General features: G+C 40.4%; 1 protein-coding gene across 1 annotated transcript in view; it reads left to right on the top strand.

Moving 5' to 3' along the window:
* Ube2g1 (ubiquitin-conjugating enzyme E2G 1) overlaps nt 1–21,145 on the top strand; it is an 87,620-nt gene that overhangs the window by 1,033 nt on the left and 65,442 nt on the right. The window lies entirely within an intron of this gene.

A 21,145-nucleotide genomic window follows, 5' to 3' on the forward strand; every position in this document is an offset into this window, starting at 1 on the left:
CCCTCGGCGCTGCGCCCGCACCCTCGGGCCGGGGCGGCGGCCTGCTGTGCCTTCTCTTCGGAGCCCGCGCCCCCTCCCCCATTGTCCCGGCCTCCGGCCGTTTGCGGCTTCCAGGTTGACTTTTTAGGGGGTTGGCTCCTACTCTGCGAGGACCGTGTGAGCGGAGCATGCGCGTTGGAGGCGTACGTGTGCGGAGTGGAAGGGGGGAGGCGGGTTGGTGGCTTCACAATGCCGCCCCACGTGCTGCCAGATTTAAAGAGAGATGAACCAGCAGTTACCCTGCTGTCTAACGCCCAGAGTGTGTCACTCTCGGTTCTGGCGATCTTCACTCCTCCCGTCTCTGGCCCTCGGCAGAAATAGGAGGCTGTAGTGAAAAAAAAAGTCTGTCTTTGAAAGAAATTTAAGTGTGAGTTTGAGGTATTAGTTAAATCACCTTTATGGCTTCTTAAGGAAAAGATTGTCGGGCGGGTGTTACAGATTGTATAATTAGGTTTATTATTAGACCATGAGCAAGCAGCTTTGGACAAGCGTTAAAAGTTCTGGATCATCAGGGGGGAGTGACTTGAAGTAAACGGAGAAGTTCTAATGATACTCTACCCATCAGGACTGTATGAGAAAAGCAGTGAAAGAGTACAAAGTTTATTGCATCTTATATTTGCAAACACCTTTGTTCTTTTTTTGAGAAAGACATTAGGATCTAATTTTGTCTTCCTAGCAATGTTTTAATGTTTTTATTATATAGTGAACTTTTAAATAGAATTTAAATAACAGTATTAGAACAGTACTCTTACATAATGGAAAAGAAAACATTTTAGGAGGTGCAAAAGAAGTTGCAGTTACTAAGAAAGTAAAATATGACTAATAAATATGTCAGAACTTTCCTATTTGTGAGCCTTCCCTAGATTTTAGTGAAAAGTAGTTTCAATTTAGATTTTTTTTGACAGTGTTCCAAACATTGATAAGACACTTCTCAAAGGGTCTCACTATGCAGTTTAGGCTGGCCTCAAGCTCACTCCATAGCCCAGGCTGGCCTCGAACTCAAAATGATCCTCCTGCCTCAGCCTCCCGAGTGCTGGGATTACAGGTGTACACCACTACGCCAGGCTTAATTTGTATTTTTTTAAACCGCATTTAAAAAATTTTTTTCTTTCAAGCCTCATTTTAAAGTTACTTAGCAGTATATTTTCTTGCATTGTTACTTAGAGATGATGGAACTGTTCTTAATATTTTCTCACATTTTTAAGGCTTTTAATATGTTCAAAATGTATGGCACAGATAAAGCCAAGGCATTTTGTTAATTGAAATGCACAAATGTCAAGTAGTGTTTGGAAAAACTCAGTAACTGCTTAAAGACCTTGTTTTACTGCAGTAGGGCATTGTCTGAGCTTTGTGATTCTTTAAATGTAATTTGAGAACAGGGAAGAATGGTAAAATGTAATTGTTCAAATCACTCAGATGAGCTTTTGTTAGTTTTGAAAATGTTTTACAAATCTTGAAATATATTGAATTGAGGTAATCCATTTTAGCTGCTACAATTCCAGAAATTTTCAACAACAATGGCTACATTTATTGGGGTCCTAGTATGTCAGTGCTAAGGATTTTAATTCATTACTTGGGAGAATATATCAGGTGTATTGTTTCATTGATCATTGTAGTGAAGAGTGTACTGTAGTTACTTTCAGAAGGAACAAAATGGTTCCTTGGGTTGCAGTTTCTCAACTATGTTACCAGTGGTATTTTGGGATCCTGTACTGTGCGTTGTACGTTGTTTAGCAGCATTCCTGGCCTCTACCCCCTCCACCCAGTAGTACATACCGCTAGTTGTGACAAAGATGTCTAGTACCAAATTGTGCCCCGAGAGATAAAATTATTCCATGTATAAATAAAGCCTCTGGGTTAAGGTGTTCGTTTGCTTGTTCATTTGTTTTTTGGTACCTGAATCAAGCTCAAGACTTTATGCTTGGCCAGGCAGGCACTGTGCGCACTGTGCGGCTGAGTTAAATCCTCAGCCCTTGTTTGTTTTGAGACATGGTCTCCTTGTGTACTTCAGGTTGTCTGAGCTCACGCTGGCCTGGAGCTCTTGATGATTCTCTTACCTCAGTTTCGAAAGTGCTGGGAGTACAGGCATGCATCACCATGGCCAGTTTGGGTAGTGAAGACCATTATGGCTATTATGAAGCAAGTAAGAACACCTAATAGGTTGTTGAAATCAGAAACTGTAGCTTGTATATTTCCTTCCTGATACTATTAGATTATGATATTCCTTTGTGAATTCAGTAGTGACAATTCAACTTTTACAATGTGTTAAGTAGTAAGAAATTCTTTGGCACAAAAGATAGGTTTAAAGAAAATATTTTTGGAAGTGTGGTTAAAATACAAGAGTACAAAAAGATGAGTCTTCCCCTTGCCAGACCTTCTCTTCCTGGGAGCTACTGTCATTGACGATTGTGTCTTGCTGGGCCTGCTGGCACGAGCCTGTAGTCCCAACACTCAAGTATGAGGCAGGGGAATTGCCATGAGTTTGAAGCCAACCTGGGCTACATACATACTGAGTTGAAGGACAGCCTGAAGTACGTAATGAGACCCTGTCTCAAAAAAACAAATCAAACCAAAAAACCCAAAAAACCCAAAAAACCTCCTAGTGTTTCTTTCCAGAGAAGTTCTCCATTTATATGAAGTATATATTTTCGTTGTTTGGGTATACCAGGAATTGAATTCAGGACCTTGCATTTGCCAGGCAGGCACTGTGCCATTGAGCTATATCCCCACTGAGCTATATCCCCGGCCCTATATGGAGTACTGTTTCTTTTATTTTTCTTTACATTTGTTTGTTTGGGTTTTTTTTTTTTGGTAGGGTCTTGCTTTGTAGTCCAGTCTGGCCTCAAACTCTTGGTGATCCTCTTGCCTCAGTCTCCTGAATGATGGGAGTATGGGCATGCACTACCATGCCCAGCTGTTATATGGAGTATTGTTTACTGAGGACTGACATTTGCTAGGCACTTCGTTAAGTACTCCACCTATATTATCTCACTTAATCCTTCCAAAAAGGAAATAGGTGTAGAGAGGTCAAATAAAGTGCCTGATGTCAAGTAGCTGCTGTTGTGTTGCTAGAGCTAGGACCTTATTTTGGACACTGTTGTTTTAATTGGATACATTGCCCCCAAGGAACAGTAATTAATAATCATGAAGTGGGTTTTAAAAATTGAAATAATCAAAATTAACTCAGTAACTGCCAAAATTGTTTTTCTCATTTGTTAAATTTGTGTGTTTCTTTGGAGAGGGTGGGTCTCACTATGCAGCTTAAGCTGGCCTTGAACTCATTATGTATCCCTGGCGATCCTCCTACCTCAGCCTCCCAAATGCTAGGATTACACATATGTGTCACTGTGCCCAGCTGCCGTTTATTTTTTATGTTTTTGAAGGTACGGGGGGGTTGAACCACTGAGTTATTTGCACTGAGTTATAGCCATACCCACTTTTATTTTGAGAAGAGTCATGTTAAATTGTCTAGGTTGGGCTTGAATTTGTGATTTGAAGTCTTGATCAAGTTCATTATCATAAACACAAATTAACAGGCAGACTAACAGACCAAAAAAATGTGTAAAACACGTAAGACAGCTGGGCTTGGTGGTGCATGCCATAATCTTGCCACTGGGGAATTGAGGCAGGAGCATTGAAAGTTCAAGGCCAGCCCAGGCTACATATTGAGTTCACAAGTAGCTTGAACTGTATACTGAGGTCTTGTCTCAAAGAAACAAAACAAAAACACATAAAACAATTATACTACTAAATCAAGATATACTTCCTAAAAAGTGTATTTTAGTCATTGTCAATTTAAGACCAATATTTTGTGGAATTAAGGAAACCGTGTTTGAACATCATAGAGTGAAAGTAGTGCTAAGTCTTTTGGTGTTGGCAGTTAACTCTGGGGGAAAAATGAGACTCGTGCTTATTCCCTACCCAAACCCTACTAGATTTTACCCTACTAAATTTTGTTTTATTTTTTGGTTCCAGGAATCAAACTCAGAACCTTGCACTTGCCAGGCAGGTACTATGCCACTGAGCTATATCCCTGGCCCTAAATTTTATTATATGATTAACATTTTTAAGAACTAAGCTTTTTTTTTAGACAGCTCAATTGAGGGTGTTTAGTCCCCGCCCCCCCAACTGAACTCAGGACCTTGTGCTTGCCAGGTAGACCCTTGTGCCACTGAGCTATATCCCCAGCCCCGAGGGTGTCTAGATTTTATTAAACATTTCCATAGGCATGCATAACCATTCCGCGTTTTCACAGATATTCTAGAACTAGGAAGAGTCTCTATGCAATAACAGTAAAATGATTGGACTTCATTTACTGTAGAAGCCGGGTGTGGTGGCACATGCCTGTAATCCCAGCACTCGGGAGGCGGAGGCAGGAGGATCCTTGCGTGTTCAAGACCAGCCTGGGCTACAAAGTGAGCTCAAGGCCAGCCTGAACTGCATAGCGAGACCTTGTCTCAAAAAAAAAAAAAAAAAACAAAACCAAAAAAACAAAACAAACAAACAAACAAACAACATTTACTGCAGAAGTGTTTTTTTTGTTTTTTTGTTTTTTTTGAGACAGGGTCTCACTGTATAGTATAAGCTGGCCTTGAATTCACTGTGTAACCCAGACTAGCCTCCAACTCAAAGCAGTTCTCCTGCCTCAGCCTCCCGACTGCTGGGATTATAGGTGTTGCCCACTATGCTTGGCTTACTGTAGAAGTCTTGATTGTACATTTAAAGTAATCTGGAAAACTAAGATTTATGGCTTCCTGGCTTTTCACGTAAGTGATAGTGGGTTTCTCAATGTGCATTAGAATCTCTTGGAATGTGTAAAGATACAGGGCTGGGCATGGTGGCACATGACTGTCATCCCAGCACCTGGGAGGCTGTAGCAGGAGGGTTGTGTGAATTCGCCAGCTTGAGCAGCAAACCAAGATGCTGTCACAACAAAACAAAGCAAACAGAAACCACACCCTCCCCATCAGAAAGTAAACAAAAAACAGATTTCTGGCCTGATCTCTAGAGTATGAGTTTATGCTTTAATGGGGCACCTGTTTTTTTTTTGTTTGTTTGTTTCAGGTGTTTATTAAGTGGGCCATACTGTAGCTGGTTTCTAAGTTTCAAAACAACATAAAAATTTTTTTTTGTCTTTTTGAGACAAAGTCTCCCTATGCAGTTCAGGCTGCTCTTGAGCTCACTTTGTAGCCCAGGCTGGTCTCAAGAACTTTGCAAGGATTGTCCTACCTCAGCCTCCCAAGTGCTGGAATTACAGGCATGCACCACCATGCCTGGCCACCACGCCCAGCTAAAACAACATAAAATTAACAGTAATAACATAGCCAGTTAGATCCAAATTTTTTTTTTTTTTTTGAGGGAGGTAAGGAGGTATTGGATTTTGAACTCAGGGCTTTTCTGTGTGTGCCCCAGCCCCGCCATTTGAGAGAAGGTTTTATTTTACTGTGAAGTGCACTGCCTTGAACTCACTATGTATCCAAGGCTAGCCTCAAACTTGCAGCTATCCCCCTCCCTCAGCCTCCTGAGTGTTGGGATTATAGGTATGAGCCCCACTTTGAGACAGGTTCTCCCTGAATTGCCAGATTGCCCAAATTGGGCTCAAACTGGCTATCTTCCTCCTGATAGCCAGTTCCTTCTGGAGTGCTGGGATTACAGGCTTGTACCAGCATGCATGGATAGTAATCCTTTTTTTTTTTTGTCTTTTTGAGGCAAGGTTTTACTGTGTGGTTCAGGCTGGTCTTGAACTCACTAGGTAGCCCAGGCTGGCCTCACAGCAACCCACCTGTCTCATCCTTGGAGGTACTGGGTTTATACGGGCATGCTACCATGCTCAGCCAAATAATCCATTTTTAAAAGCAGCACTTGGATGATTGATTGTGAAGCAGGTAGTTCTGAGCCACACAATAAGGTACTGTAAATCCTGCAGCCTCTGGTCTTGTTTCATTAGCAGCCCTGGTGTATATATAGGCCATTCACAGAGTACCCTTCTGCTGGGCATAGTGCTGCCGACCTGTAATCCCAGCATTGTGGATGGTGAGGTTGAAGGATCGCCACGAGTTGAAGGCCAGCCTGGGATACATAGTGAGTTCAAAGCTAGCCTGAACTACATAGCAAGACCCTGTCTCCCCCTCCACCCCGCAAAAAGAGTACCCTTCCTTAAAAGAGTATTAATATTTAATACTTCCTAAAGGTCTTTTTTCCTGGAATACATTGGAACTCTGCAGTCTTTTTTTTTTTGGTACTAGAAATTGAACTCAGGACTTGTGCTTGCCAGGCAGGCGCGTATGCTGCTTAGCTAGATCCCCAGCATACAATGGAACTCTGACATACAGTCCTAATAAAATCTTACAGAAGTAGACATAGTTATTATTCTTCAGTAGAAGATTCTGGCTGTTGAGTGTAATATTAAGGGTGTGAGCATAATATTAAGGGCATATATTAATAATATTAATATTAGCCATATTGTGTTAATATAATATTAATATATTAAGAGTATAATATTAATCATTTAGAAAGGGAAACAGGTCTAAAAGTAAGTTTACAGTGTATCAAACTAATTGTTTAACAGTTTGAGAATTTTTATATCCAAGAAATCACTACCCATTGACTATACAGTGAGTAATTAAATTTTGTTAAGATTAAGCAGTGGAAAAACAAAAGATTAAGATTGCTTAATCAGCCTCCCATGTGCTGGGATTACAGGTGTGTGCCATCACACCCAACATAGTAGTTGCATTGTTAAAATGAATTTCAGTCCTCTTTTCATTACCTGTAAACTCAGCACTCTAGGGCTTTTGGAGGCCCAGTTATGAGACCCTGTCTCAAAAAGAGGAGAAGGGGCTGGGGATGGAGCGTATAGGGAAGGCCGTGGGGTTCAATCCCAAATACCACAAAGACAAAACAAAAAAAGGTATTAAATAATCTTTCAGTAATAATTTTTTAATGAAATTTAGTTTCTTTTAAATACCAGAGTTTAATCCCCCCGCTAGAGATTGAATCCAGGGCCTACCAAGCACTGTATCACTGAACTTCATCCTCAGCTCTTTTTTTTTTTTTTCATCCTCAGCTCTTTTAAAATTTTTGGAGATGAGGTCTCACTAAATTTCCCAGGCTAGCTTCAAATTTGAGATCCTCCTGCCTCAGCCCCCAGGGTGGCTAGGATTACAGATATATACCTTCATGCCTTGCTTGCAATTAATCTTTTGTAATGATTGACCTCACTTTCTAAAGTACTGCTGAAGGGGCTGGGGATTTAGCTCAGCGGCACAGCGCCTGCCTCGCAAGTGCGAGGTTGTGTTTGATTCCTGGTACCTGGGGGGAAAAAAAAAGTACTGCTGAATATACTTAAATTGAATTAAACTCCACAGTTTGTATATTAGCATAATCTATATTTACTCAAAAGCAGTAGCAGAGTATATAGTTTTATTATTTAGCTTCAGTCAAAATACACTGTATTTTGTGCTCATTTTGCATATAACTGTTTTTATTTATTCAGTCTTTTTGAGACAGTTAACACTGTGCAGTTCAGGCTGGTCTTTTTCTTTGAGACAGGCTTTCACTATGCAGTTCAGGCTGGCCTTGAGTTCACTCTGTAGCCCAGGCTAGTCTCGAACTCGCAAGGATCCTCCTGCCTCAGCTTCCCATGTGCTGGGATTACAGGTGTGTGCCATCACACCCAGCATAGTAGTTGCATTGTTAAAATGAATTTCAGTCCTCTTTTCTTTTTTTTTTTTTGTTTTTGGGTTTTTCTCCGGTACCGGGAACTGAACTCATGACCTTGCGCTTGCCAGGTAGGCGCTTTGCCACTGAGCTAAATCCCCAACCCCTCAGTCCTCTTTTCATTATGTGGTCTTTTGTGCTTGAAGTTTTTTTTGAGGAAGTATGTCAATTTATGGTAAATTTAGGAGAGTAAGGGTAGACCCTTTCTTCAAGTAGGAAAAATATTAAGGGTTCTTTTGTTTTAATAGGCTTAGTTCACTTTAGGATGAATAAAGTGATACTTCTAAATTACTAAAATAGTTTTGTTAGAATTTAGTTTTTTTTATAGAATCTAGTAGACTTCTAAGAGTCTGTCATGCCAACTTTCATTGGTTTATAGGAAATAAAATTTTCAGACAACAAAGTAACAAAGTGCAACAAAGTGCTTTAATAAGCAACAAAGTGCTTATTGGGAACACACAGGTAGAACATAGTATCAGTTATTAAGGTTAACAGGATTTTAGGTGGAGCAAACATTTTCCAAATTTTGGTAGTGAACATGAATTATTCATATGTTCAGATAAATAACAGAATAAAGGATAAAAGATGTTTCAATAAAATACTTATTTTTTTTGGTACTGGGAATCAAACTCAGGACCTTGTGCTTGCTAGGCAGGCGCTTGTGCCACTGAGCTATATTCCCCCCCCCCCCCCGCCCCTCAATAAAATACTTAAATGCTAAAATATAGCATTTTACTTACGATTAATTTTTAATTTTGTTTCGTTTTTTTTCAGACAGTCTTGCTATGTAATTCTCTGGCTAACCTTGAACTTGAAGTGATCCTTCTGCCTCAGCCTGCCCAAGTGCTGGGATTACAGGCATGCACACTGCACCTGGCTATTTATTTTTTGAGACAGGGTCTCATTGTATAGTTCTGGGTGTTTTTGAATTCATTGTGTAGCCCACTTTGGCCTTAAACTCAGCAGATTTCCTGCCTCACCCCCAAGTGACGGCCCAGGGTTCAATTCCCAGTGCCACCAAAAGGAGGGGAGGAATTGATCCAGTTACACTGTCTTCTGTGTAGGGCCTAGGGAAGTGGTGGCAAACTTATGGTATGCGTGCCCTCTCTGTCAGCAAGTGAGCCAAGTTGCCCCAGCAGCCAAGCATCGGATAACAGTTGTTTTTCTAAACTAAAGCCTCAGTATTCAGGATTAATTGCAGTGTTGGCACTTTGTGATAAAGAAGTGGGTTTTGTGTTGCAGTTGGGGTACTCAGTCTTTGAAAGGTTCACCTAGGATTTTATATGATCTTTGAATTTTCTCTTTCTTCTGGGGATGAGTCTAATTTTTTTTTGACAGGTAATACAAATTGAGATATTCTAGAAAAAATAGTATATATATGTTTTAAAATAATTTTTAAATTATACACAAACTGCTCTTTTGAAAATTTGAAAAGCTGAAATGTGTATGATAAACATGAGCCATTCCTTTGCAGCCTTTGTTAACATTTTTTTTCTTTTCACTGCATTTGTCTCTTTGGTTGTTTGAGATGGGGGTCTCACCAGGTAGCCCAGTCTAGCCTTGAACTCCACAGCCTCCCAAGTGCTGGATTACAGGCATGTGCTGTGCCGGCAAGTCTGGCTTCTTTGTCTTTTTTTGTAAACTGAAATTCTGTTTTTTTTTTTTTTAAACTGAAATTGTGAAAAGAGGAACAGTTCCCCTTCCCCCAGGTACTGGGGATTGAACCCAGGGCCTTGGGCGTAAGCTATATATCCCCAGTCCACATGCCCTCCCTTTTTTTTTTTTTTTTTTTTTTTTGTTAGCAGGAATCAAACTCAGGACTTTGCTCTGCTGACCTCTGTCCCTGGCCCCTCACTCCCTGCCTTTGAGACAGGTCTCATTAAGTTGGAGGAGTCCTCCTGTTTGCAGCTTTCCAGAGTGCTGGGATTACAGGCGTGTACTACCACACCTGGGTTAAGGTGAACTACTGTTGCTAGTGGCTGCACTTGATATTTACGAGTTTGTCATCTTTTTATGCTTTAGGATTCTAAAAACTTATATCTTTTTTTTGAGACAGGGTCTTGCTTTGTAGTGCAGGTTGGCTTCCAACTCACAGCAATCCTTCTGCCTCAGTCTCATGAATGCTGGGATTCCAGGGGTGAGCCATCATGCCTGGTTTAAAACTATAATACCAATTTCAAGACTTTTGTAGTGAGAAGTATTACTCTAGTGTAAGGCTTTTCTTAAAATTCTTTCAATGTAAGTGAGCAGAGGATAATAATTCTTTTTTTATATTTAACAATGCATAGACTGGCTTATATTTTAGAAGTCTTTTTTATAGTTAATGCAGAGATGGGTTGTACCTTAGAAGTCACCATGAGTTAAGTCATACTGTCGTCCACATCCCACTGCTTTGGACATCCAAGGTGTGATAGTTTCCCCAGGGAAATACTGTAATTTTCGGTGTCTTCTTTGGTTGTTTCGACATCTCTCCCTTAGGATTATACCTTTGCTGCTGCTTCTGCCTTTAGCATTTGCTGGGTGTAAACAAGAACAAAACTGTGGCCCTTTGGTTTGGTTTATATTGATTTCTTAAAGGTGCAGCAGAAGCACAGGTGAGGTTATTGTGCTACTATCCTCTTTAGGATCTACCAGACCTTTAGAGGCCCAGTAAGGCATGTGGTTTGGCTGCTGGAGGAGCAGCACCACGTGGTAGACATTTTAGGGTGTGTGTGCGCACACATGCATGTGCTAGGGACCAAACCCAAAGCTTCTTCCTGTGCTAGGCCTGTCCTTTACCGCTGTGTTCCACTCCCAGCCTTGTTTTTTTTGTTATGTTTTGTTTTGTTTTGTGGGCTGTGTGTGTGTGTGTGTGTGTGTAATCTCTCTACTAAGCTACATTCCCAGCCTGCCTTTCTTTTTTCCTGTCTTTTTGACACGGAGTCTCCCTACTCACTTCATGCTGGCCTTGAGCTCACTATGTAGCCCAGGCGGCCTTGAACTCACAGTGATCCTCCTGCGTCAGCCTCCTGAGTGCTAGGGATACAGGCGTGTGCCACCGCGCCTGGATCCCAGCCTGCCTTTTTTGAGACAGGGTTTTGCCAAGTTGTTTAGGCTAGGATTGAATTTAGGATCCCTCCTCTTTTAGGTTCCTAAGGAACTGGGATTATAGATGTGCACCCCCACACTTGACCTGTTTGTGTTTTTTTTTTTTTTTTTCCCAGTTTTTTCGTTTTTTTCCAGTACCGAGAATCGAACTCATGACCTTGTGCTTGCCAGACAGGCGCTGTGCTGCTGAGCTAAATCCCCAGCCCCTCATTTTTTTTTTTTTTTAATTAAAACTAAATTTTAAACAATTTCAGATTTAGAGAAAAATTGTGGGGATGGTATAGAGTTCATATATATACTTTATGTACAGTTTCCCCTAATTTTAAAATCTTTAATTTTTGTGGTGTATTTATTACAATTACTAGTGAGCCGTTATTCATACATTATTATTAACTAAAGCCTGTATGTTATTCATATTTACATAGAGGGACTGGGGATTTAGCTCAGTGGCACAGCGCCTGCCTGGCAAGCGCAAGGTCTTGAGTTGGATTCCCGGTACTGGAAAACAAACAAACAAACAAAAAAACCCAAAAAACCAAGAAAACATATTTACATAGTTCTCATCTGATGTCCTTTCAGGACACCATATTGTGTTTGGTTGTTATGTCGTCTTAGACTTTTGTGGTCTGTGAGATTTTCTTAGAGTTTGCTTATTTTCATGTCTTATTCTTTTGGGCAGTACTGGTCAGGTACTTTGTAGAATGTCTCAGCTGGGTTTTTCTAACGTTTTTCTCATGATTAGCCTGGGATGATGTGTTTCCCAGAAGAATACTACAGAAATGAGGTGTTTACATATTGGTGGTATCCGGTACTCACACAGCATCACTGTGTACCTAGATCACCTGATTAAGGTAGTGGTGACCAGGTTCTTTATATTTTCTTTACTCTTTTCTTTGTAAGTTACTAGATCCAGCCCACAGTCATGAAAAGAAGGACTAAACATTTGGAGAAAGGGCTATCTACTTATATTTGGGATTTTTGTATAATTAAGAATTGCCTTTTCTCTATTTGTTTACTTCATTGTAAGCAGCATAGACTTGTACACTTTATTTTATATTTTGGGAGAAAATATGTGTTATTCAGATTTTTAAACAGATGCATCTTAAGAACTGAGTCCTGTGAAGCTGGCAAGTTCAAAATCTGCTGGGTAGGCTGGAAACTCAGGGAAAAGTTGATGCTGCAGTTCCAGTAGGAGGGCAGTGTTTTCTATTAAGGCCTTCAACTGCCAGGGTAAGCCTCATATGTGTTATGTAACATCATTTACTTTACTAAAAAATCTGATACTTATTTTACTTTAGTTTTATCTTTTTGTTTTTGGGCATTGAACCCAGGGCTTTGCTTTATGCTTGGCAAGTGCTGTACCACTGAACTACATTTTGAACCCTTTTTTTTGGAGGCAGTCTTGCTGAGTTACCCAGGCTGGCTTTGTGATCCTTCTGACCCAGCCTCCCAAAATGCTAGGCATATTCTACCATGCCCAGTGTGGATATGTTTTCAAACTTTTCTCTCAGTTTGTGCCTTCTGATTTTCTTGTGTCTTTTCAAGTCATTTAAAAAAAAAAAAAGTCTGATTTGTCTGTTTTTTTCCCCTTTGGTATATGGTTTCTGTCATTTAGTGTAATGGTTTGTTTGTTTGTTTGGTTTGTTTTTGGTCTTTTTGAGACAGGGTCTTGATATGCAATTCAGACTGGCCCTGAGCTCACTTTGTAGCCCAGGCTGGTTTCCTTGAAATGATTCTCCTGCCTCAGCCTCCCCAGTGCTGGGATTACAGGCATGCGCTACCATGCCCGGCTAGCGGTAATGTTTTTAAGGACCCTTCATCCACACTGTAGCATAAGTCCATTGTTCTAAAACTGTATTTTGAAACATATCCTTTTCCTGTTGAATTACTTTGAAACTTTTGTTGAAAACAGGTTGACTAACCTGTTTGTATGCCTTTCTGAGACTATTGTATTACTCTGATCTGTGTGTCTTTTGTATTACATTGATTATTGTATAAATAATTTCTTGAAATTATGCAGTATCAGTTCTCCAAGCTTGTTTTCAATTTTAGTAATTTTGATTTTTAGAGCTTTTTTTTTAAGTCAGTTGTCAGTTTCTACAAAAAAGCCTGCTGTCATTTTGAGTAGACTTAAAGTGATTAGGTTAATTTGGAGGAGAATTGATGTCTTAAATTTTTTTTTTTTTTTTTGTACCGGGAATTGAACTCAGGACCTTCTGCTTGCCAGACATGTGCTTGTTCCACTGAGCTAAATCCCCGGCCTAGATGTCTTAAATTCTTTATTTGAATTTAGTATAACTTCTCCACTTATATAGGTCCTTATTTTAGCAAAGTGTGTAGTTTTCCAGGTTTGGATATATGTCATACTTGTTTTGTCCAGTCTATTCCTGAGTGTTTTATGTTGTTTTAAAAAGATACTACTGTAAATTATGTTTTTAAAGTATTCATTGTTTATATCTACAAATATAGTTGATTGGTATTTTGATCTTGTAAGTTGCTACACTGAAGTATTAGGTCTAGTAACTTTAAAATATTTATTTGCGTATAAATAGGTATATGTATTTTTTTTTTTTTCAGTGTTAGGAGGTTGGACCTAGGGCCTCATTTTTGTTTTGTTTTGTTTTGTTTTTTTTTTTGTTTTTTTTTGTTTTTTTTTCCGGTACTGGGAATCGAACTCACAACCTTGTGCTTGCCAGGCAGGCACTGTGCTGCTGAACTAAATTCCCAGCCCCAACCCCCTAGGGCCTCATGTATGTTATGCTAGGCAAGCATTTCTACTACTGAGCTATATCCCCAGCTCTTGCCTAGTAGCTTTCTGATTTTTTCCTTAGGATTTTTGATGTACAAGGTTCTGGTCTGCAAATAATCACAATTTTAGGTCTGTGTATGCCTTTTCTTTCTTATGTTGTCTTGTCTGTGACTTCAAGTATATATTGCATAGAAGTGATAAAATGATTTTATGTTATCTGCATCTGGATCATGATTGGTGGACACTGTTCTTTAACTTTTAACTCTGCTAAGCTCTATCTGAACTGGTCCATCAACCACTTCAGAGCTGAGTCATCCTGGAAGTCTCTGTCTACTTGTCTCTGTCTCCAAATAGTTGGGATTGAATCCAGGGTACTCAAACTGAACTACATTTCTACTCAGCTCTCCTTTTATTTTGAGGCAGGATCTTGCTAAGTTACTAATTGCCTAGGCTGAGTTATTAGAATTTGTAATCTTCTTGCCTCATCTTTCTAGGGTGCTGGAATTACAGGTGTGTACCACACCCAACTTCTCTTAACTCATGTTTAAAGGCCTTCCAGTAATTTTGTAAGCACCCAGTTCCTTCTAAAGACACCCAAAGTACTTCTGCTTTTGTTCCCTGAACCTTGATTGATACACAGTGAACCCTTGATTTACTCAATTTGTTCCTGAGGGCTGGGTAACACAAGTTGTCAGTTGAAGGCTCAGGCTCCTCTACACAGCCTTCAAAATCTCTCTCCTGTAGATCTCACTGTCCTTAGAGAGACACTGGCCCAGGATTTCTCAATTAACCCCACACAGGAAGGGATGTAGTAATGTTCCTTCCAGAACTCTTTAAGAGTTAAATCTGTATCTGAGGCCATCTGGAAGCACAAGCAGCCAGTATTTGGGTCATAGCTTAAGACTTTGGTCATAAGTTAAAACTAAAATTCCAGTCATAACCCAAGTTGTTTGTATGTCAGGCCGGTTGTAACTTGAGCGTTCACTGTACTTGCATTTACCATATGGATCATTTCCAGTGTCCTTTGGAGACTGTGTATTGGTCAAGTAATAAGTAACACTGGAATAAACAAAACTGGCTAGTTTCCTTTTTAGTGGTTCTTTCATGATCTTATTTTTGAATATGCTAGAAAGCATTTTCTTTGTAGGAATGGGAAGATAGCCTTATCCCTAAGACAATATGGTTACATTATCTAAGAGTGATTTAAATAGCTAACAGTGGCTCAGCCATTTAATTATAAGTTTCTTCATTCAGTCCCTGGGTGCACATTTTCACAATCAATTTAATTTGAAGAGTAACACTCTTCAAAGCAAGACATTTCTGTGAATGCGTCATTATTTTGAAGTGTTTTTATTTTTTTATTTTTTATTTTTATTTTTTTTGGTTTTTTGGTTTTTTCTCCGGTACTGGGAACTGAACTCACGACCTTGCGCTTGCCAGGCAGGCGCTTTGCCGCTGAGCTAAATCCCCAGCCCCTTGAAGTGTTTTTAGTAAAATTTAGTTTTACCTGCTTTGACAAATGTTTTAAGTTACCTTAGTCAGACTGTAGGAAATAGGAATTTACTCATTTGTGTACTGGAAAGAAGATTCAAACATTTCTAAGAATTGCTGTTGATTAGCAGTAGTCTGATTCATTAGGTAACTATTTGAATGTCTTTAATATTTGGTTTGAGAGACACCGGAGAAATTGCCTTATTTTATTATTTTATTATTTTGCAGGACTGGGGATAGGTCCTAGGATCTTAGCTAAATCCTCAGTCCATTTTATTTTTTTAATTTTGAGATAGGGTCTTGCTAAGCCAACAGTTGCCGATTGCCCAGGCTGACTTGAAGTTGGATCCTGCTGCCTAGCCTCTCATGCCTACCACACTTGGTGAGAAGTTGCTTCTTGTAGGACGTATGTTTGTTTAGTATAGAATACAGTCAGACTTACTGCCATAAAATAGGAGCGTATACCAGGAGGAGTTGGGAAAATGTCACGGCGATAGCTGAGCTGGGACTAAAGGATAATTAATAGGAGCTGATCCGATGTTTAAGAAGGCAAAGGGTACTTGGAGAAACTGAAAGAGATTCAGAATGGCTGTGGTGGTGCATAAGCCAGTGGAAGGTGTGCACACCATTTTAAGTATCCATTATTAGTTATAAGGCCTTCAAGAAGGTATTTGTTCCACGTGAGGTTTACTGTCAGTTGGTCTTTTTTTTTTTTTTTTTGCGGTACTAGGGATCAAACTCATGACCTTGCGCTTGCCAGGCAGGCGCTTATGCCACTGAGCTATATCCCTAGCCCCTGTCAGTTGGTCATTTAGATTATATATAACTGCACTATAGGTACTTCGTCACTTAATATAGTCTGAGATTTCCCATCTTTAGCTGTAACATTTTCTGAGTGCATTTGGTGGATGGGAGGGGAAGATCTTTCTGTATGATTGTTTCTTTTTCTTTTTCGGTACCAGGAATCAAACTCAGGGCCTTGTACTTAGCAAACAGGTGCTGTGCTGCTGAACTACATCCCTGGCCCCATCATTTAGATTCTTAGAAGAGTTTTTGAAACCACCTTCCTGTTGGCTTCCTCTTCTCTCCTCTGGCAGTAGTTTATCATTGCTTTAGATTTACTTAAACTCTGCTACAGAGTAGGCAAAGAGCTTGGAATCTGTATTGAGATATGTCTTTACTCAAGTGTGCTTTGTGCTTTGTGTGATGTCACTGCCAGCTCTACCTGTGGAGGTACGCTATAAACAGCAGGCCTTTAAACTCATTTTGGATATTGCAAAGCTGTTACATTATGGTGTTTCTTCAAAGGGAACTTTGAAGAGTAAAGTCATTCTTGTAACATTACAAATAATTGTCTTCGGGCCAGGGCTGGTGGCACATGACTGTAATCACAGCACTGAGGTTGAGGCAGGAGGGTGGCTTTGAAATCCTGTCTCAAAATAAAACAAAACAAGAAATTGTCTTCACTCAGAAAAGAATGGTTTTTCAACTGAGTGTGGCGGCCCGCACCCTGCAATCCAAGCACTTAGGAGGCTGTATCTGAGGATTGTGAGTTTGAGGCCAGCCTGGGGTACATAGTGAAGACCTTGTCCCCAAAACAAAATAAAAAAAAATGGGGGGGAGATGGTTGTTGCATTCTCAAAGCAGTTATATAACTATGTGATCAGATTTTCTGCAGCTACTAGAAATCTTGAATACATTAAATTGTCATCAAAAATTAAGTTCTACTAGTTTACAACTACAATTGTAGGCTATTACCTTTGTGAATTTGTAGGACTCTATTAGGCATTTTAAAGTGCCTTTGGTTACCCTCTTTTTTTTTTTTCCCTTCTGTTTTGAGACAGGGTCTGGCTCTGTCTTTCAGGCTGAGCTTGAGCTTACTGTGTAGCCCAGGCTGGCCTCTAACTTTCAGAAATCCTGCCTCAGCCTCCTGAGTGCTGGGATTATAAGTGTTCCCCACCATGCCTGGCTACTTTGCTTTTGTTCTTTAAAAAATTTTATTTTTTCAGTGTTTGTTTCTCTTTCTAATTTCAATTTATATTATTTTGCATTTTATGTATCTTGGTAAATTACCTGGTACTTGAGGCAATTTTCTATTCTTTTGGCAGACTTCTAGGGGCTCAGAACGTCACGTGTTCGAAGCCAGCTTGTGCTCTACCACTGAGCCATACCATTAGCTCAAGATAGGACATTTAAAAATAAACCCCAGATTCTTTTATAGGAACTTTATCTTTTCTCTCCTGTATATACTTCTTTCATTATATACATTTTATTTGGGAGTGTTCCATTCTTTTTCCCCATGTATGCATAGTATAGTGAATTGATACTTTAAGGGTGTTAGGGCCTGTCTTGATGTCCCCCCAGAGCCTCCTGCAGGCATGAGTGGGGCTTTTCAGATGTGGCTGGATCTAGAGTGTGTGGTGCTGGGGTCAAGGGTGTGTGATTACTAAATCAGTCCACTGATTGGATTGGCATAGTTCTGGCTAGGATTAAGGGTGTAAGTGCTACACTCCCCCCAGGTCAGGTAGCCTGCATAAAATATAAGGGACAGAATGAGGGCTAATGTGTTCTTGCCTGCCTGCTTTAACTTGGATTATCTCTCCTCTGCGATGCCCCTCTGCCGTGCCACCCTGCCTTGGAGCCAGGTGACTATGGACCGAAAACTCTACAGACTGAGTCAGATAAAGCTTTCCTTTTTTTCTTTTTGTCCTTTGGAGACAGGGTCTTGTTATGCAGTTTAGGCTGGCCTTGAGCTCACTTGGTAGCCCTGGCTTGTCTTGAACTTGCAATGATCCTCCTGCCTCAGCCTCCTGAGCTGGGATTACAGGTGTGCGCCACCATGCTCAGCTAAAGCTTTCCTTCTTTAACTTTGGGTGTCGTGTGTTTTGTCTCAGCAGTGAGAAAAGTGAGGCAAAAGGGAATGCTCAGTTCAAATGGTTTTTTTGGTTTTTGTTGCTTCTGTTACATCTTGTTCCCTGCAAGATTGTTCAAGGTTGTTGGCATTGAGAATATCCAGAGGAGGGCTAAAGATGTTTTTAGTGAACTTTTCATACTATTTTCATTATCCTTAATTTTTTTTATTTTTTGGTACCAGGAATCAAACTCATGACCTTGTACTTACCAGGCAGGCACTTGCACCACTGAGCTATATCCCCGGCCCCAAAACTTTCTTTTGGTTTTTTAATTTAATTTAATTTAATTTAATTTAATTTAATTTAATTTTATTTTTGGTACCAGGAATCAAACTCATGACCTTGCACTTGCCAGGCAGGCGCTTGTGCCACTGAGCTATATCCCTAGCCCCATTATCCTTAAGTTTGCCAGCACCATTAGTGTAATGATAGCTAAACTGGGAGCTTATGAGAGCTACACTGGTCATCTTTTATGTTACAATAGACTAGGTTATTCTGAGGCTAATAAAACCCTGTATACAACCTTAAAATCTCAGTGGTTTAGAACACAAAAGTTTCTCATTAGTTTAGATTGGCAAGGGTCCATGTTCACTGAGGTTATTGAGTAATACAGCAGTCACCATCACAATTCCAGAGATGACCTTCCCTTCCCTTCCCTTCCCTTCCCTTCCCTTCCCTTCCCTTCCCTTCCCTTCCCTTCCCTTCCCTTCCCTTCCCTTCCCTTCCCTTCCCTTCCCTTCCCTTCCCTTCCCTTCCCTTCCCTTCCCTTCCCTTCCCTTCCCTTCCCTTCCCTTCCCTTCCCTTCCCTTCCCTTCCCTTCCCTTCCCTTCCCTTCCCTTCCCTTCCCTTCCCTTCCCTTCCCTTCCCTTCCCTTCCCTTCCCTTCCCTTCCCTCCCGTCCTGCTTCAGAGATTTCTTGAGGCTGTTACAGTAACAGTTAAATGCTCTTGCCACATGTAAAAATGGAGGTATGTCCATTCATAAATTACTAACCACCTCTAGTCGCATATTGCGTCCTGACAACAGTGGGGCCAAGAAATATAATCTTTACTGTTCGCTATAGGTGAAAGAACCAGAAATATTTGATGACAGCATTAATTACTCTAACATTATAGCACTGACACGTAATACAGAATTTGGCATATTAGGTACTCAGTAAATACACGTTGGATGGCTAGTAGATGATTATATTAGAAGACCTAACCCAGTGATGGCAAACCTTGTAGAGCTTTCAATGATAGCAAACAGCCCATTGCAGATCATGTGCTATAATTCACCACTGACCTAAGCAGTCTTTTTATTTATTTAATTTTTACTAGTTGTGGTACTGGAGAATAACAACCAAGGGCACACTCAGGTACAGTTCCAGCTGCCCTTAATTTATTTTTATTTTTTTTTTATTTTTGAGGCAAAGTCTTGCTATATAGTTCAGGCTGGCCTTTAACTCACTGTGTAATCCAAACTGACTTCCAACTAAATGTCATCTCCTGCCCTAGCCTTGTGAGTGCTGTGTTAGATTGCCTGGGCTAGGCTTGAACTTTTTTTTTTTTTTGTCTTTTTGAGACAGGGTCTTGCTATGCAGTTCAGGCTGGCCTTGAGCTCACTTTGTAGCTTAGGCTGGTCTCGAACTTGCAGTGATCCTCCTGCCTCAGCCTCCCAGGTGCAGGGATTACAGGCTTGCACCACCATGTCTGGTTTATTTTTATTTTTTATTTATTTTTTGGTTTTTCTCTGGTACCAGGAACCGAACTCACGACCTTGCGCTTGCCAGGCGGGTGCTTTGCCGCTGAGCTAAATCCCCAGCCCCACCATGTCTGGTTTAGGCTTGAACTTTTGATTTTTCTGCCTCAGCCTCCCAGAGTGCTGGGATTACAGGCATGCGCCACCATTCCCAGCTTCTGAACAGTCTTTCTTATGTATGTATGTATGTATGTATGTATGTATGTATTTATGAGGTAAGGTCTCACCACACAGTTCATGCTGGTCTTGAACTCACTGTGTAGCCCAGGCTGGCCTTGAACTTGCCGTGATGCTCCTGTCTGAGCCTCCTGAGGGCTGGGATTACAGATGTGCGCCACCACGCTGGCTAAACAGTCTTTTTAATACTTGCGTTCTTGTAGCTGTATTTGCCTCCTCAAGTAGTAGTAACTTTTTCTCGAGCGTCTTTTTTCTGTTTTGTTTTTTGTTTTTGAAATAAGGTCTCACTATTTAGTCAGGCTGGCTTCAAATTCACAGTGATTCTCCTGCCTCAGCCTCCCAGGTACTGGGATGACAGGTGTGTGCCACCACACCCGTCTTGTCAAGCATCTTTTTTCTCTCTATTCCTTCTCTCTTGAGTCCTACTAAAGTTTAAAAGTTATATAGATAAAACTTCAGTGACTCACCTACTATTGCAAAGGATCATGAAAGCTGTTTTGAGCATGTTTGGTATCTAATCCATTTGTGTAGGATTATTTCATTTTAAGTGCATATAATGTTCTTATTGTTGATTAGCACTAATATTTTGTGGGTTTTTTTTTTTTGGTTTTTTTCTCCGGTACCGGGAACCGAACTCACGACCTTGCGCTTGCCAGGCAGGTGCTTTTGCCGCTGAGCTAAATCCCCAGCCCCAGCACTAATATTTGATGTTTATTGAACTAGGGTAAAGAATGATCTACTTTTATTTACTTTCAGAATGGTGTACTTACAGAAGGTGGAAAGCGCAGTATGTATGAAAAGCTGGGCACTGGGGTACGTGCTTTGTTGTCCCAGCTCCTTAGGAGGTTGAGGAATGGGAGGATCACTTGAGATTTTGAGTTTAAGACAACCATAGGCAGACCTCATCACAAAAAAAACCAAAAGAGAAGGTAGATGTGAAAGTTAAAAGTTGGTCTTTAGGTCATAAAATAGGACTTGGTCTTCAGATTAATTAATGGTAGTTTAAGGTAGTCATTTTTATATGAAGAGTAAGTTTTTGTTTAGTAATTTTGAATACTATATTGATGAAATGTTAGTAGCATATGTTAGGATCCTATTAGTTACACTAATATAAAACTAATTCAAAAAGTAAATCTTGGGGCTGGGGATTTAGCTCAGCGGCAAAAGCGCCTGCCTCGCAAGCGCAAGGTCGTGAGTTCGGTTCCCGGTACCAGAGAAAAACCAAAAAAAAA

The sequence above is a fragment of the Chinchilla lanigera genome, unplaced genomic scaffold (genome assembly GCF_000276665.1).
Source record: "Chinchilla lanigera isolate Chin_1 unplaced genomic scaffold, ChiLan1.0 scaffold00066, whole genome shotgun sequence".
Classification (NCBI taxonomy): domain Eukaryota; kingdom Metazoa; phylum Chordata; class Mammalia; order Rodentia; family Chinchillidae; genus Chinchilla; species Chinchilla lanigera.